This window comes from Chrysemys picta, chromosome 1 (assembly GCF_011386835.1).
Source record: "Chrysemys picta bellii isolate R12L10 chromosome 1, ASM1138683v2, whole genome shotgun sequence".
Classification (NCBI taxonomy): domain Eukaryota; kingdom Metazoa; phylum Chordata; order Testudines; family Emydidae; genus Chrysemys; species Chrysemys picta.
In genome coordinates this window covers 241,388,430-241,403,063 of record NC_088791.1, presented here as the reverse complement: position 1 = coordinate 241,403,063, position 14,634 = coordinate 241,388,430, and the positions used below count along the sequence as shown (strand labels likewise).

At 44.7% G+C, this 14,634-nt stretch overlaps 1 long non-coding RNA gene across 1 annotated transcript; it reads left to right on the top strand.

The window, feature by feature from the left end:
- LOC135980788 (uncharacterized) lies at window positions 1–13,578 on the top strand. The gene is made up of 3 exons (XR_010597692.1): window positions 1–1,404; window positions 10,315–10,359; window positions 11,393–13,578. It is a non-coding gene; the product is annotated as an uncharacterized LOC135980788 (long non-coding RNA).
- Window positions 13,579–14,634: the final 1,056 nt, after the last annotated feature.

Below are 14,634 nucleotides of genomic sequence, written 5' to 3'. Positions count from 1 at the left end.
TGAGTGGATGTTTTCAGAGGCATCAGAGAACTATTCATAGTAACTCCGAGATCTCTTTCTTGAGTGGTAACAGCTAATTTAGACCCCATCGTTTTATATGTATAGTTGCGATTATGATTTCCAATGTGCATTACTTTGCATTTATCAACATTGAATTTCATCTGGCATTTTGTTGCCCAGTCACCCAGTTTTGACTACATCCTAGTGAATATTATGACAAGTTTATAGTTGCATGTGTTGATGATCAAAGTGGTATTTGAAACATCAGATTCCTAAGGTTTACAATCCTCATCAGTAAGGTTGGCTCTGTTTCTGACTGTGCTGTTCTGAAGAAAATACAGTTCTGCACATCAAGCAATGTTTGCCAGAAGTCTCTCAATTGGACTGATCATCTAGAGGCTAGACCGTGATTTTTTCAAAGTGACCAGCTTGTCTGGACCCACCTAAAGACCCACTGAATTGGGGCCTTAATGTGCATCCATTTTCTTAAAAGGGCAAGGTTTCTTTACAAATAAAAAAAAGGAGGTAGATGGTGTGGGGAGAAGGGAGGGATTGCAAAAGTAGTACATAGGGGAAGGGTGGATCTGTCCTTCAGGTAAAATGGTTTATGGAAACCAATTCTTTCTTACTTCTGAAAGAAGAAAATTCACCAATATGCGGAGGACCACATTAGTGGTGCATAAGCCTTGTGCCCTCTTTCTAAATGAGTGATTTTCACCCCAAATGCTTAACATAGAGAGGTGATATTGGCCTGACAGAGTCTCTGCCCTACACTACAGAGTTACGTCGACAGAAGTCAGATTACGTCAACCTAACTGTAAGCAGCTACACTAAAATGTAGCTCCCGCCATTGTAACTCGTTCACTACACCGACTTAATGCCACCTCCACGAGAGGTGTAGCACTTAGGCTGATGGAGCTAGGCCAACGCAGTGTCAGTGTAGACACTGCTTTCCTTACATTAACTGTTGCTGCCTTTCAGAAGCTGTCCCAGAATACCCCACACTGACAGTTAAATTGGTGCAAGCGTTCCTGGTGAGGACGTGCAATGCCGACACAAGGAGCGTAGTGTGGACACGCAAAAGCGATTTAATTACTGCAGTGCCTGTGTCATAACTATAAAGGGAAGGGTAACAGCCCTCCTGTGTACAATACTATAAAATCCCTCCTGGCCAGAGACTCCAAAATCCTTTTACCTGTAAAGGGTTAAGAAGCTCAGGTAACCTGGCTGACATCTGACCCAAAGGACCAATAAGGGGACAAGATACTTTCAAATCTTGGTGGGGGGAAGGCTTTTGTTTGTGCTCTTTGTTTTGGGGGTTGTTCGCTCTTGGGACTGAGAGGGACCAGATATCAATCCAGGCTCTCCAAATCTTTCTGAACAAGTCTCTCATATTTCAAACTTGTAAGTAAACAGCCAGGCAAGGCGTGTTAGTTTTTATCTTTGTTTTCTCAACTTGTAAATGTACCTTTTGCTAGAGTGCTTATCTCTGTTTGCTGTAACTTTGAACCTAAGGCTAGAGGGGATTCCTCTGGGCTCTTTAGGTTTGATTACCCTGTAAAGTTATTTTCCATCCTGATTTTACAGAGATGATTTTTACCTTGTTCTTTAATTAAAAGCCTTCTTTTTAAGAACCTGATTGATTTTTCCTTGTTTTTAAGATCCAAGGGGGTTGGATCTTGATCCACCAGGAGTTGGTGGGAGAAAGGAGGGGGATGGTTAATTTCTCCTTGTTTTAAGATCCAAGGGGTTTGGATCTGTATTCATCAGGGAATTGGTGAAGAGTCTCTCAAGGGTCAGGCTGGAGACTCTTGCCTACATGCTCGGGGTTTTACTGATCGCCATATTTGGGGTCGGGAAGGAATTTTCCTCCAGGGTAGGTTGGCAGAGGCCCTGGAGGTTTTTCGCCTTCCTCCGCAGCATGGGGCAGGGATCACTAGCAGGAGGATTCTCTGCCAATTTAAGTCTCTAAGCCACAGGATTTGGGGACTTCAACAGCAGAGTCAAGGGAAAGGGTAGGGACGGCTTTGTGGCCTGCATCATGCAGGGGGTCAGACCAGATGATCATAATGGTCCCTTCTGACCTTAAAGTCTATGAGTCTAAGGCTACCCAGAGAAGGGAATTAGCATTTTGGGAGTGGTGGCAGCGGACCCGATCTAAGCTGGTAGTTAAGCTTAGAAGTTTTCATGCAGGCCCCCACATTTGTATCCTAAAGTTCAAAGTGGGGAAGCAGCCTTGACAGGCTGTAAGTCAACGTAACTTAAGTCAACTTAATTTTGTAGTGTAGACTTGCCCTCTGTTTTAGGAGCCTATTTTCAGTTTGTTGTATTAATGGGGGTCATGGTATGGTAGGTTAAATCCTTCATGCCTTTTGCTGAAAATGCACTTTTTGTGCTTTGTACCAAATAAACGTAACACAATCTGAGCAGAAGTGCAACATACAGGGCATTTCTTATTACGGTGTATGCCTGACCTATATTAGAGATGGTCAAGTTATTTGTTGTGACTATACAAGCCAACACATTGAACCTCTTTTCCGTTTGCAAACGGTTTATGAACTAATTCAGATTTTTGCAAGTGGATTTGTTATTTGCATGCATTTGCTGAGCAGTTTATGTAGACACACTTCAATCTATGAGTAGATCAAAAACTGTTCCCTTTGACCATTTCTTCACCCAACTGCTCTTCACAGAGTGTGACTGATCAACTCAGGCCCCCAGTCAGACAGCAACTTTTCTGACCATGGTTAGCCCATTGAAACTTTTCAAAGAGAAGAACAATTCATGACACAAATTTATAATGCACTTCCCTACAAATCCTCATTCACATGGAAATTCATGAAAAACCCAGAATGTTTTCAGGAATAAACCAGAGGTCATCTGAATACGGATTCCTGATGAACAATATGATCACACACATAACAGCACAGAAAACTCACCATGTTCAGATATCCTGCTTCCACTCCACTGACAATACCCCCTTTCATTGTTCGCTAGTCCAATTTTCCTTCATTCACCTTTTGTGTCTTTTCCCATGCCACCTCTAATGAATGAGAGGAGCTGTAAGAAAGCCACAGTCACTACATTATCCTCTTTCAAATCCCTCCTTAAAATGCATTCCTCTTGTGAGGCCTACAGAACACACAATAGCATCTAAGTAGCGGGCATGCTGTAATTTCTACTTATTGTACCAACATGGGCGGTGGGCATAATAGGCAAGGGGAGCCATTGCCTCCCCAGCACAGCCATCCCTGCCACCCAACACCTCAGCCATGGTGCCCCCTCTCCTGCCTCTTCCCCTCCCTGCTCGGACCCTTTCCCAAGGCTCCCACTGCTTGCTGCTGCTTCCTGGGGTAAATCTTCCTCCTCTCCTCTACCCCATCCCCTTCCCCCTCGGAGGTCCCTGCAACTGCTGGCCGCATCTCTCCTCACCCCGCTCCTCCCAGTGGGGCGTGCGTGTGTGAGAATGCGAGTGGGGAGTCAGTGGCAGATGGGGGGGGGGGGAAGGGGAAGAGAGTGAGGAGGTGAGTGGAGGGGATCCCTGTGTAACTTTACACTGTGCAAAAGCCTTCCAGAGACCTAGTAGCAGAGACCACTGAAACTGTTAAAGGTAGGGTGACCAGATGTCCCATTTTTAAAGGGACAGTCCCATTTTTTGGGACTCTCTTATATAGGTGCTTATTACCCCCCATCCCCCGTCTTGTTTTTTCCCCGCAGTTGCTATCTGGTAACCCTAGTTAAAGGGCCATTAAAGTGGTAATGAAGCCATTTAACAGGCATTTGCCAATGCCCAGGAAGCCTTTGGCCACATTGAGCTGGCTTTTATATTGTAGGGCAGGGGTCGGCAACGTTGGCACGCGGCTCAGCAGGGTAAGCACCCTGGCGGGCCGGGCCAGTTTTATTTACCTGCTGACGCGGCAGGTTCGGGGGGGGAGGCGAGAAGCAGCGCGGGCGAGCGATGTGCTGGCTGCGGCTTCTCGCCGCCTCCATTGGCCCAGGACGGCGAACCGCGGCGAGTGGGGGCCGCGATCGGCTGAACCTGCCGCGTCAGCAGGTAAATAAACTGGCCCAGCCTGCCAGGGTGCTTACCCTGGCAGGCCGCGTGCCGAACGTTGCCAACCCCTGTTGTAGGGAAATGTATTATTGGGGTTAAAAATAGTTTCCAAATAACGACCCTTCAACTTTTCTCTGTACCCAGAAGAAGGAACTGCTAACCTGGCTCAAGATGGAGCTGACATAGCCAGTGAATTTATTTCCTGATCTAGTCAGTTTATTCAAACTCAGTTTAAGTAAACAAGTCTGTCAGGGAATTCTGTGTAAGAAAGGTGATTAAACTACAGCCTTAATGCAGGCTGTCAATGACCAGCACTTTTTCAAAAGAAGAGATGAGGCTTCAGGTTTTTTCATAGATTCATAGATTCTAGGACTGGAAGGGACCTCGAGAGGTCATCAAGTCCAGTCCCCTGCCCGCATGGCAGGACCAAATACCGTCTAGACCATCCCTGACAGACATTTATCTAACCTACTCTTAAATATCTCCAGAGATGGAGATTCCACAACCTCCCTAGGCAATTTATTCCAGTGTTTAACCACCCTGACAGTTAGGAACTTTTTCCTAATGTCCAACCTAGACCTCCCTTGCTGCAGTTTAAACCCATTGCTTCTGGTTCTATCCTTAGAGGCTAAGGTGAACAAGTTTTCTCCCTCCTCCTTATGACACCCTTTTAAATACCTGAAAACTGCTATCATGTCCCCTCTCAGTCTTCTCTTTTCCAAACTAAACAAACCCAATTCTTTCAGCCTTCCTTCATAGGTCATGTTCTCAAGACCTTTAATCATTCTTGTTGCTCTTCTCTGGACCCTTTCCAATTTCTCCACATCTTTTTTAAAATGCGGTGCCCAGAACTGAACACAATACTCCAGCTGAGGCCTAAACAGAGCAGAGTAGAGCGAAAGAATGTCTTCTCGTGTCTTGCTCACAACACACCTGTTAATACATCCCAGAATCATGTTTGCTTTTTTTGCAACAGCATCACACTGTTGATTCATATTTAGCTTGTGGTCCACTATAACCCCTAGATCCCTTTCTGCCGTACTCCTTCCTAGACAGTCTCTTCCCATTCTGTATGTGTGAAACTGATTTTTCCTTCCTAAGTGGAGCACTTTGCATTTGTCTTTGTTAAACTTCATCCTGTTTACCTCAGCCCATTTCTCCAATTTGTCCAGATCATTTTGAATTATGACCCTGTCCTCCAAAGCAGTTGCAATCCCTCCCAGTTTGGTATCATCCGCAAACTTAATAAGCGTACTTTCTATGCCAATATCTAAGTTGTTGATGAAGATATTGAACAGAGCCGGTCCCAAAACAGACCCCTGCGGTACCCCACTCGTTATGCCTTTCCAGCAGGATTGGGAACCATTAATAACAACTCTCTGAGTACGGTTATCCAGCCAGTTATGCACCCACCTTATAGTAGCCCCATCTAAATTGTATTTGCCTAGTTTATCGATAAGAATATCATGCGAGACTGTATCAAATGCCTTACTAAAGTCTAGGTATACCACATCCACAGCTTCACCCTTATCCACAAGGCTCGTTATCCTATCAAAGAAAGCTATCAGATTGGTTTGACATGATTTGTTCTTCACAAATCCATGCTGGCTGTTCCCTATCACCTTACCACCTTCCAAGTGTTTGCAGATGGATTTCCTTAATTACTTGCTCCATTATCTTCCCTGGCACAGAAGTTAAACTAACTGGTCTGTAGTTTCCTGAGTTGTTTTTATTTCCCTTTTTATAGATGGGCACTATATTTGCCCTTTTCCAGTCTTCTGGAATCTCTCCCGTCTCCCATGATTTTCCAAAGATAATAGCTAGAGGCTCAGATACCTCCTCTATTAGCTCCTTGAGTATTCTAGGATGCATTTCATCAGGCCCTGGTGACTTGCAGGCATCTAACTTTTCTAAGTGATTTTTAACTTGTTCTTTTTGTATTTTATCTGCTAAACCTACCCCCTTCCCATTAGCATTCACTATGTTAGGCATTGCTTCAGACTTCTCGGTGAAGACCGAAACAAAGAAGTCATTAAGCATCTCCGCCATTTCCAAGTTTCCTGTTACTGTTTCTCACTCTTCACTAAGCAGTGGGCCTACCCTGTCTTTGGTCTTCCTCTTGCTTCTAATGTATTGATAAAAAGTCTTCTTGTTTCCCTTTATTCCCGTAGCTAGTTTGAGCTCATTTTGTGCCTTTGCCTTTCTAATCTTGCCCCTGCATTCCTGTGTTGTTTGCCTATATTCATCCTTTGTAATCTGTCCCAGTTTCCATTTTTTATATGACTCCTTTTTATTTTTTAGATCATGCAAGATCTCATGGTTAAGCCAAGGTGGTCTTTTGCCACATTTTCTATCTTTCCTAACCAGCGGAATAGCTTGCTTTTGGGCTCTTAATAGTGTCCCTTTGAAAAACTGCCAACTCTCCTCAGTTGTTTTTCCCCTCAGTCTTGATTCCCATGGGACCTTACCTATCAGCTCTCTGAGCTTACCAAAATCTGCCTTCCTGAAATTCATTATCTCTATTTTGCTGTTCTCCCTTCTACCCTTCCTTAGAATTGCAAACTCTATGATTTCATGATCACTTTCACCCAGGCTGCCTTCTACTTTCAAATTCTCAACGAGTTCCTCCCTATTTGTTAAAATCAAGTCTAGAACAGCTTCCCCCCTAGTAGCTTTTTCAACCTTCTGAAATAAAAAGTTGTCTCCAATGCAATCCAAGAATTTGTTGGATAGTCTGTGCCCCGCTGTGTTATTTTCCCAACATATATCCGGATAGTTGAAGTCCCCCATCACCACCAAATCTTGGGCTTTGGATGATTTTGTTAGTTGCTTAAAAAAAGCCTCATCCACCTCTTCCACCTGGTTAGGTGGCCTGTAGTAGACTCCTAGCATGACATCTCCCTTCTTTTTTACCCCTTTTAGTCTAACCCAGAGACTCTCAACACTTCCGTCTCCTATGTCCATCTCTACCTCAGTCCAAGTGTGTACATTTTTAATATATAAGGCAACACCTCCTCCCTTTTTCCCGTCTAGCCTTCCTGAGCAAGCTGTACCCATCCACACCAACATTCCAATCATGTGTATTATCCCACCAAGTTTCAGTGATGCCAACAATGTCATAGTTGTATTTATTTATTAGCACTTCCAGTTCTTCCTGCTTATTGCCCATACTTCTCGCATTTGTATGTAGGCATCTAAGATGCTGGTTTGATCTTTCCTCCCAGTTTTGTCCTGACCCTCCTTTCTCTCTGACAATATAGCCCACACTCCCTCTCGTTTCCGACCCATCTCCCCGGTCTCCATGTTCCCCACTTACCTGTGGGCTTTGCTCACCTGTCCCCGTCGAACCTAGTTTAAAGCCCTCCTCACTAGGTTAGCCAGTCTGTGTCCAAATAGGGTCTTTCCTCTCCTCGAAAGGTGAACGCCATCTCTGCCTAGCAGTCCTTCCTCGAATAGCATCCCGTGGTCTAGGAAGCCAAAGCCCTCCTGGCGACACCATCTTCGCAGCCAGGCATTCACCTCCATGATGCATCTGTCTCTGCCCGGGCCCCTACCTTTGACAGGAAGAATTGAAGAGAATACCACCTGCGCTCCAAACTCCTTCACCCGTATTCCCAGAGCCCTGTAGTCACTCTTGATCCGCTCAGTGTCACACCGCGCAGTATCATTTGTGCCCACCTGGATGAGTAGCATGGAGTAGTAGTCAGAGGGCTGGATAATCCTCGACAATGCCTCCATAACGTCTTGGATACGGGCTCCCGGCAGGCAGCATACCTCCCGAGATGAAATGTCAGGGCGACAGATGGGCGCCTCCGTCCCCCTCAGCAGAGAGTCTCCGACCACCACTACCCTACGTTTCCTATTCGCAGTGGTGGCAGCAGACCTCCCAGCCTTAGGGGTACAAGGCTTCTCCTCCTTTACTGTAGGGAGTGATTCCTTCTTTCCTGTATCAAGAAGAGCATAACGGTTACCTATTACCACGGCAGGAGGGTTCGGAGCAGGGGTGGAGTACTGCCTGCTGCCAGAAGTAACCAGCTGCCAGTGTCCACCCTGAGCCATCTCCTCCTCCACCAGTGGTGTATCAGCAGTCCTGTGTACTGGGACAGCTACCTCAGCTGTCTCCACATGGACACTGTCGAGGAATTGCTCGTGGATTCGGATGCTCCTCAACCTAGCCACCTCCTCCTGTAGCTCTCCCACCTGCTGCCTGAGAGATTCCACCAGCAGGCACCTCTCACATTGGATGGTCCCCCCAGCCTGGATATCAGTAAGTGGAAATTGCAAGTTACAGTCTCTGCAAAACCACACCAGGATCTGGGTAGAAGCATCCATGCTCAGGTGCTCTGTCTGGCTACAGGCACAGGTGGAAGAGACAGAAGCAGTGCTGGCACAGGTGTTGCGGGTCTTCCTAACCATCGTAAGCCTCCCTCTGTCAAACTCCTGTCTGCAGCCCCCTGTCCGCTGAAAGGGTTGTTTAAGCAAGAAGTTTTGAATGTAGTTGGTTTATAGGTATTAAGGGGAATAAAGAGAAAACAGATAGAACCGGCAAGGGACCCTCGCCCCCTTCCTGCTCCCTTCCCAACTCCCTTGTGAAACTCCCTGTTAGCAGCCCCTGTTCGCAAAAGCTCTCTGGTCGCTTGTGCGCTGCTTTATAAAGCCCTGGCCTGTATGAATGCCCCGCCCACTGATTAAGGCTCAGCCACTTACCAGAGGCTTCTAGCTTTCAGACCTTCCTTTGAAGCTCACAGCTTCCAACTGCCAGCCACAGCACACGGTCCTTCAAACAACCAAAACAAACAAACAGACTGACAAACACAAGCTCAGCACACAGCAAGGTTGGCACAGGTGGCCTGGCTTTTCGTCTCTCTCTATACACCGAACTGCCTGCCAGTCAGAGGAGAATCTATCTGGCAACTGAGCTATACCTGTTGTCTGTTCAGTTCCCTTGGGGAATGTTACTAGTGCTTTAAGGTGAAAAGGGGAGAGGGTGTCATGGGGAGGGCAGCAGGGTGAGGAGGCAAGCAGTGAACCAGCTGCACAGCGGGGTGTGCACTCAGGGCGGACGGGGCAAGGGTTTGGCGGTGGGGGTGAAGAGGTGAGCAGCAGGTGGGCGAGCGGCAGGCAGGCGGGGGAGGAGGTGAGCGGGGGGGGGATGAAGAGGTGAGTGGGAGTCAGTGGTGGGTGGGACCTGGGGCACAGCAGGGGTGGAATGTGGGCAGGGCTGTGGGTGGATGAGGCAGGACAAGGAGCTCGCCTCCCCCAGTTTCACCCACTGCCCTTGTGTACCAAATATGATTATTTCACTCTTACCTGGGCCTTCCTCCCTCAGCTTGCATTTGTCACATCCCCGTGTCTGTAGAGATCTCTACTCTACTTCTTGCCTCAAACAGCTTGCAATCTAAACTAGAGCTGGGCAGGAAATGCTTTTCCCCATCCCCTGAAAATGTTCCTGTTCCACATCATGGCAAAACTGAGACCTATGGAACGTTTTTACAAAAACGGTGTGAGAAAACATGCATGTCCCCCCTCCAAATAGCCAGTAGTCCAGTGATCAGTGCACTCTTCAGGGAAGCAGGAGACTCAGGTTCAAGTCCCTGCTCTGAATCAGGCATATTGCAGGCAAGTGCCCTAACCACTGGGCTATTCTTTCTCTCTGGTTTTGACCACAAATTACATCCTGGACCCGCCAAACCTTTCCTGATGAAATTTGATCCAAACTAGCATGTTCCCAGGATTTTTTTTGCTGAACTGGCAATTTCTGACCAACAAAAAATTTGTTGGAAAATTCTTGACCAAGAATTCTTGACTAAGCATATGATGAGAGACCATGACTTTAAAACTTTTGTATCTATTAGAGAGACCATGACTTTAAAACTTTTGTATCTGTTATGACCTGGACTACACCCAGTTATCGTATCAATGTAGCTATTTTGGTTAGAAGTCTGATTTGTACCATTTTACCTATATCAATGTGGAAACTCCCTAGTGCAAGCAGAGTTACATCACTATGAAGTGGCTTATACCAGTCTAGTTTATTTTGGTAAATTTCCAGGAATAAGCACGTAAGTGCAAGGCACCTTTCCCCGGGTATAACTCTAAAAACTCTAAAAATTGTATTATTTTATCTATAGTGGTTTCCACATTGATATAGTTAAAGCGGTACAAACAGTGTGTGTAGACAAGCCATGTATGTGTGTAAAGGGAGTGCCTTGCACAATGTGGCTCCAGTCCTTGACTGGAGATTATTATTTGTATTGCAGTGTCATCAAGACAATGGACAACAGCAGCAGCAGCCTGGGAATCAGGTTTTGTATTATTTTATCAATCTGATATGTGGGTTACTTTATTAGAATTCTTAAATAGGGCAAAGGTGTCTGTCACTTTAATGAATCTTTACAGTCCCCACAAGTTTCAAAATGTATTTTTAATGCCTAATAAAATCTCTCTATAGTGGGGCCCTGTTCAGCACTGCAGTTTAGGGGCTGTCTGCATTTAGTTTATAAACCTTGGGGGTGTAGCTCAGATTAGGGACTCCTGAGTTGAAATCTGACACACTTGATGTCAAGGCCAGAAGCAGATATTTTTTAAGGATTTGAGGAGGATCTGATCCTCATTTTTTGGGCTGAACATCTGAAATAATGTTCACAATGAGTGCTTAAGAGTCAACTCTGAAGTGGAAGAGTGTGTTAATATTTTCAGTTCAATTCCAACACCATGCACCCCATTCTCCTTCCCTGTGCCAAGCATCTCCCTGCCTGCCCCAGCCACCAGCCTCCCCTCAAACAAGCATGCTTGGTAGCTGAAAGCTTTATGGCTTGCTCAGAACAGGAATCCTCCCCAACGCGTCACCAGATTTTGAGCTGAGGGGACACACAGTTATTTATATGGGTAGGCCAATAAGGTTCCAAGATACCACTCTGCAAGGCAGGGAACTGTCTAGAAAATGGTTAGGAGTAAAGCCGTGATCTAATTAGCTGAAATGAGTTTCAACCCATCAACATGCACATGAGGTCTAGAAAACCTCCTTGCCATCAGGTCACTCTACCACATCAAAACATTTGTATTGGAACAGGAACGATCTATTCCTTTTAAATCTTTGACTACTTTTTTTAAAGTTACCTTCCCACTGTTGGTCCATAGAATTGAAAAGGGGAAAGAGAAGTCCCTTACACAGTTCAGCTGGCTGTGAGCCACCATTTCCTCCAGCTGATGGGTGGGAGGTACAATATGAAAATAAAGGCTGCCTCTTCCTGTCAGCTGACTGGCAAGAACAGCCTGAGCAGGGCATAAAAGAGCAAGGAGCTTGGGTTGACTCTCCTCCGTCCTGCTAATTGGCAGGAGTGGATCTTCAAAGGAGAAGCGGGGCCACCAGCCTTGCAACCATCAGCTGGTTTGAAGCTTTGCTCTCACCAAAGTTTTCCCCTGAGCAGCATGGTGGAATGGAGCCAACAGCTTCACTGCATCTTGAAGTCTTGCTCAGGCTGATGCTGAGGAGAGAAAGGAGGCAGCGCTTTCAAGAAGTCCTAATTTTAAAACACTCAGGGGTGCTGTGGGTCAAATTCTGATCTCATTTAGGCTGGTGTACGAGAGGAAAAATTCTGCTGACTTCACTGGGTTTGCACTGGTGTGTGTGTAGAAATCGGTCTCTGTCCTGTCCAAAGTTCTGCAGTTGTGACATCCAGGTCAAAAAACAATGACAATATTTTGTTTTCAAGACACAAGGTGGATGAGGTAATATCTTTTGTTGGACCAGCTTCTGTTGGTGAGAGAAACAAGCTGTTGAGCTTACACAGAGCTCTTCTTCGGGGCTGGGAAACTTACTTTTGTTATATACTTGTATTTCGTTTTGGCATCTGGTCAACTCATTCGTCTTACTGGGGCTGCACAGTTGTACCATTGGCATAGAACCTGGCCAACTACATATTAATATTTAAAACTTATTTTTCAGGCAATTATTTTGTACGTAGAACACACAACCTCAACAGACACTCGTATCAGTCACTAATAGAGCACATGCATTGGCAGACAAAAACTCAGGCAGGCACATATTCGGGGGCAAATCTGGCCTTTAGTTATGCCTTGGCATCTGATCCTTCACATGAAATTGCATGACTGAGGGCAGATTTTGGCCTTGTAACTTATATGCACACTTTCCAGGAGACTGCCTCAGCACGCTGGAACTAGTGTGGTCAGCATCTTTCTTTAGTTCCTATACATGTAGTCAGGCAAATGTGGAAGAAACAATAACACAGCCCTGGGTACTTAGTAGTCAGTCAATAAATCATTATAAACAGACAGGGGGATTTCCATTAGTGTTCAACATTGACCCAGCACTGGTCCCATTGAAATGAATAGTAACACTCCCATTGAGTTCAGTGGGAGCAGAGGCAAGCGAAAACCCAGTGCTTCTGAAAATCCCATCCAAAATAGCTATTGATGCCCCAGTGACATCTCTAGCCACACCTGTAATTGCCTGGCTGCTGTAATTCTCTAACTCGGGTCTTTTATAGTCAGTCTTAAACTCTGACTGTACTGCTGCTGCAGTTTCCTCGTTACGAATCTATTGTTTCAAACATATTGCATGTATGCCATGACTCATGTCATTTTGTTCCTGAGTAATAGGTTATGGCTCCATCCAGAATAAACCACAAATGACACGAGGCTGCTATCGTTCCATCTCATTCTTGTTGGACTGAAGTTAAGCAATCCCCATCATCCTCTTTCCTCATAGCCTCTAAAAGCAGCCAGTATTTGCTTCTGTGTACCTGTCAAAGCCTTAGTATCCGGACATAAAGTACGAGCTTTATGTTATAGCAATGGTTTTTTGGAAGAGCTCAAACACAATCACAGCAGCTTTGGGCAAATTATGTTTTTATTTCTAAAGCCTTGACACTTAGCCGCTAACGAGTTTAACTCAGACTTCTTAGCTGCTTGATACTTAATATCTCTATCTTGCTATAACACTTTTAGGGCCTGATCCAACACCCACTAAAAATCAGTGGAAAGATCCATTGTAACTTTTCTTCCTCCTTGTATTACTCAAAAACTACGGTGAAATTCTGCAGTCCTTAATTGAGCAAAACTCCTAGGGAAGATTGCAAAATTTGGTCATAACTAATTAATCCTCCTCAAAGCTCTCTAAGATAAGGAAGTACCATCAATCTCATCTGCAGACTGGGAGACTGAGGCAGGGAGGTTAAGAAACTAATCCAAGGCCATAGGTGAAGACATTTTCAGAGCTAGGACTAGAGCTCAGAAGGTTCATGCTCCCAAACTAAATAACTGGGCTATGCACATATTCCAATTACTGTAGCATTGACATGGCGTAGGCCTCCTCGAGGTAGAAGTCAGTTAGCTAAGTCCAGTATTGAGCCAATCAAATAATTAACATGGCTAGATAAATTGTATTAATTTTACTTTCATAGGCCCCGATTCAGCAAGGTACTTAAGGCACCTTCATAGTCCCATCATATGCTTAAAATTAGGCACATACTCTCATATCTTGCTGAATGAGAGCGATAAGAAAAGTTTTCCTTTAAGAAAATATATATATCTTTATTGACAAAGGTAAACCCCCTTTGGCACTTGTAGCAATTGGATTAAGAATCTGTACTTCTGTGCAGTTAACACTTACATCACTTTGCTTTCAATGTAATAAGATTTTTTTTTACAATCGAATATGTATAGTAGCATTACTAAATGTTTCAGATCCATTGTGCATCTGGTACCTAAATGGCATGGAATCTTGATCAGGCGTAAACTATTTGGAGTTCTCTAGCAATCCCAGCCATGTTATAGAAGTAGCAGAGACTAAATACTAGACACCAGTTTTAAAAACAACAACATGCAACTCTAACATGAACTAAAGTAAATTGTTTATACTCTGGCTCAAAAAACATGACATTCAAACCCCATTCAAAATTAGCCCCACAAAATCAAGCTAAATTAATAGCTCATATCAGAGTTGGCTTCACATCAGGAAAATTTCTCTTGCCTTTGTAAACACAGCTGAGCCTCCATTTTCCCCCTTCCTATTGGCAACGTACTTCAGTGCTGCTAAATAAGGGTGTCTCAACAGTCTCTCCTTGTACAGTAATTTCCAAGCTTTCAGCATCAGTGTATGTTTGACAGCTATCCTAGCTTTGCTCAGCACACAGGAAATAAGTGTACAGAACATGTGTTTATAAAATGTTAGTTCTTTAGTCAGAACTTTATTAGGATAAACAATTTGCTGGGTTACCTCTGGGGATTAATCTGGCATTACAGAAAGCCCCTTTGTCATCATGGTCCTGCCAATGTTTCCATTACCAAATCCCATATTTCTGGATAGAATTAGATAGGACACACTCACTCCAGGATAAAATCCAGCAGATTCCTATCAAGAAAAATCTCCCCCCACCCCTATAAAATATTGTATCTGCCTATTTTTATGTCCCAGAAGCCCAGTACCTATTGCTCAAAAGTAGCTACATGTTTCCAAAATGTAGATTAGTGTCTTTGGATATTTAACGTTTTGTGTTGTTTCTCAGAACCCCTAAATACTGAGGATTTCCTTATTCTATAACCCCTCTCCATTCATT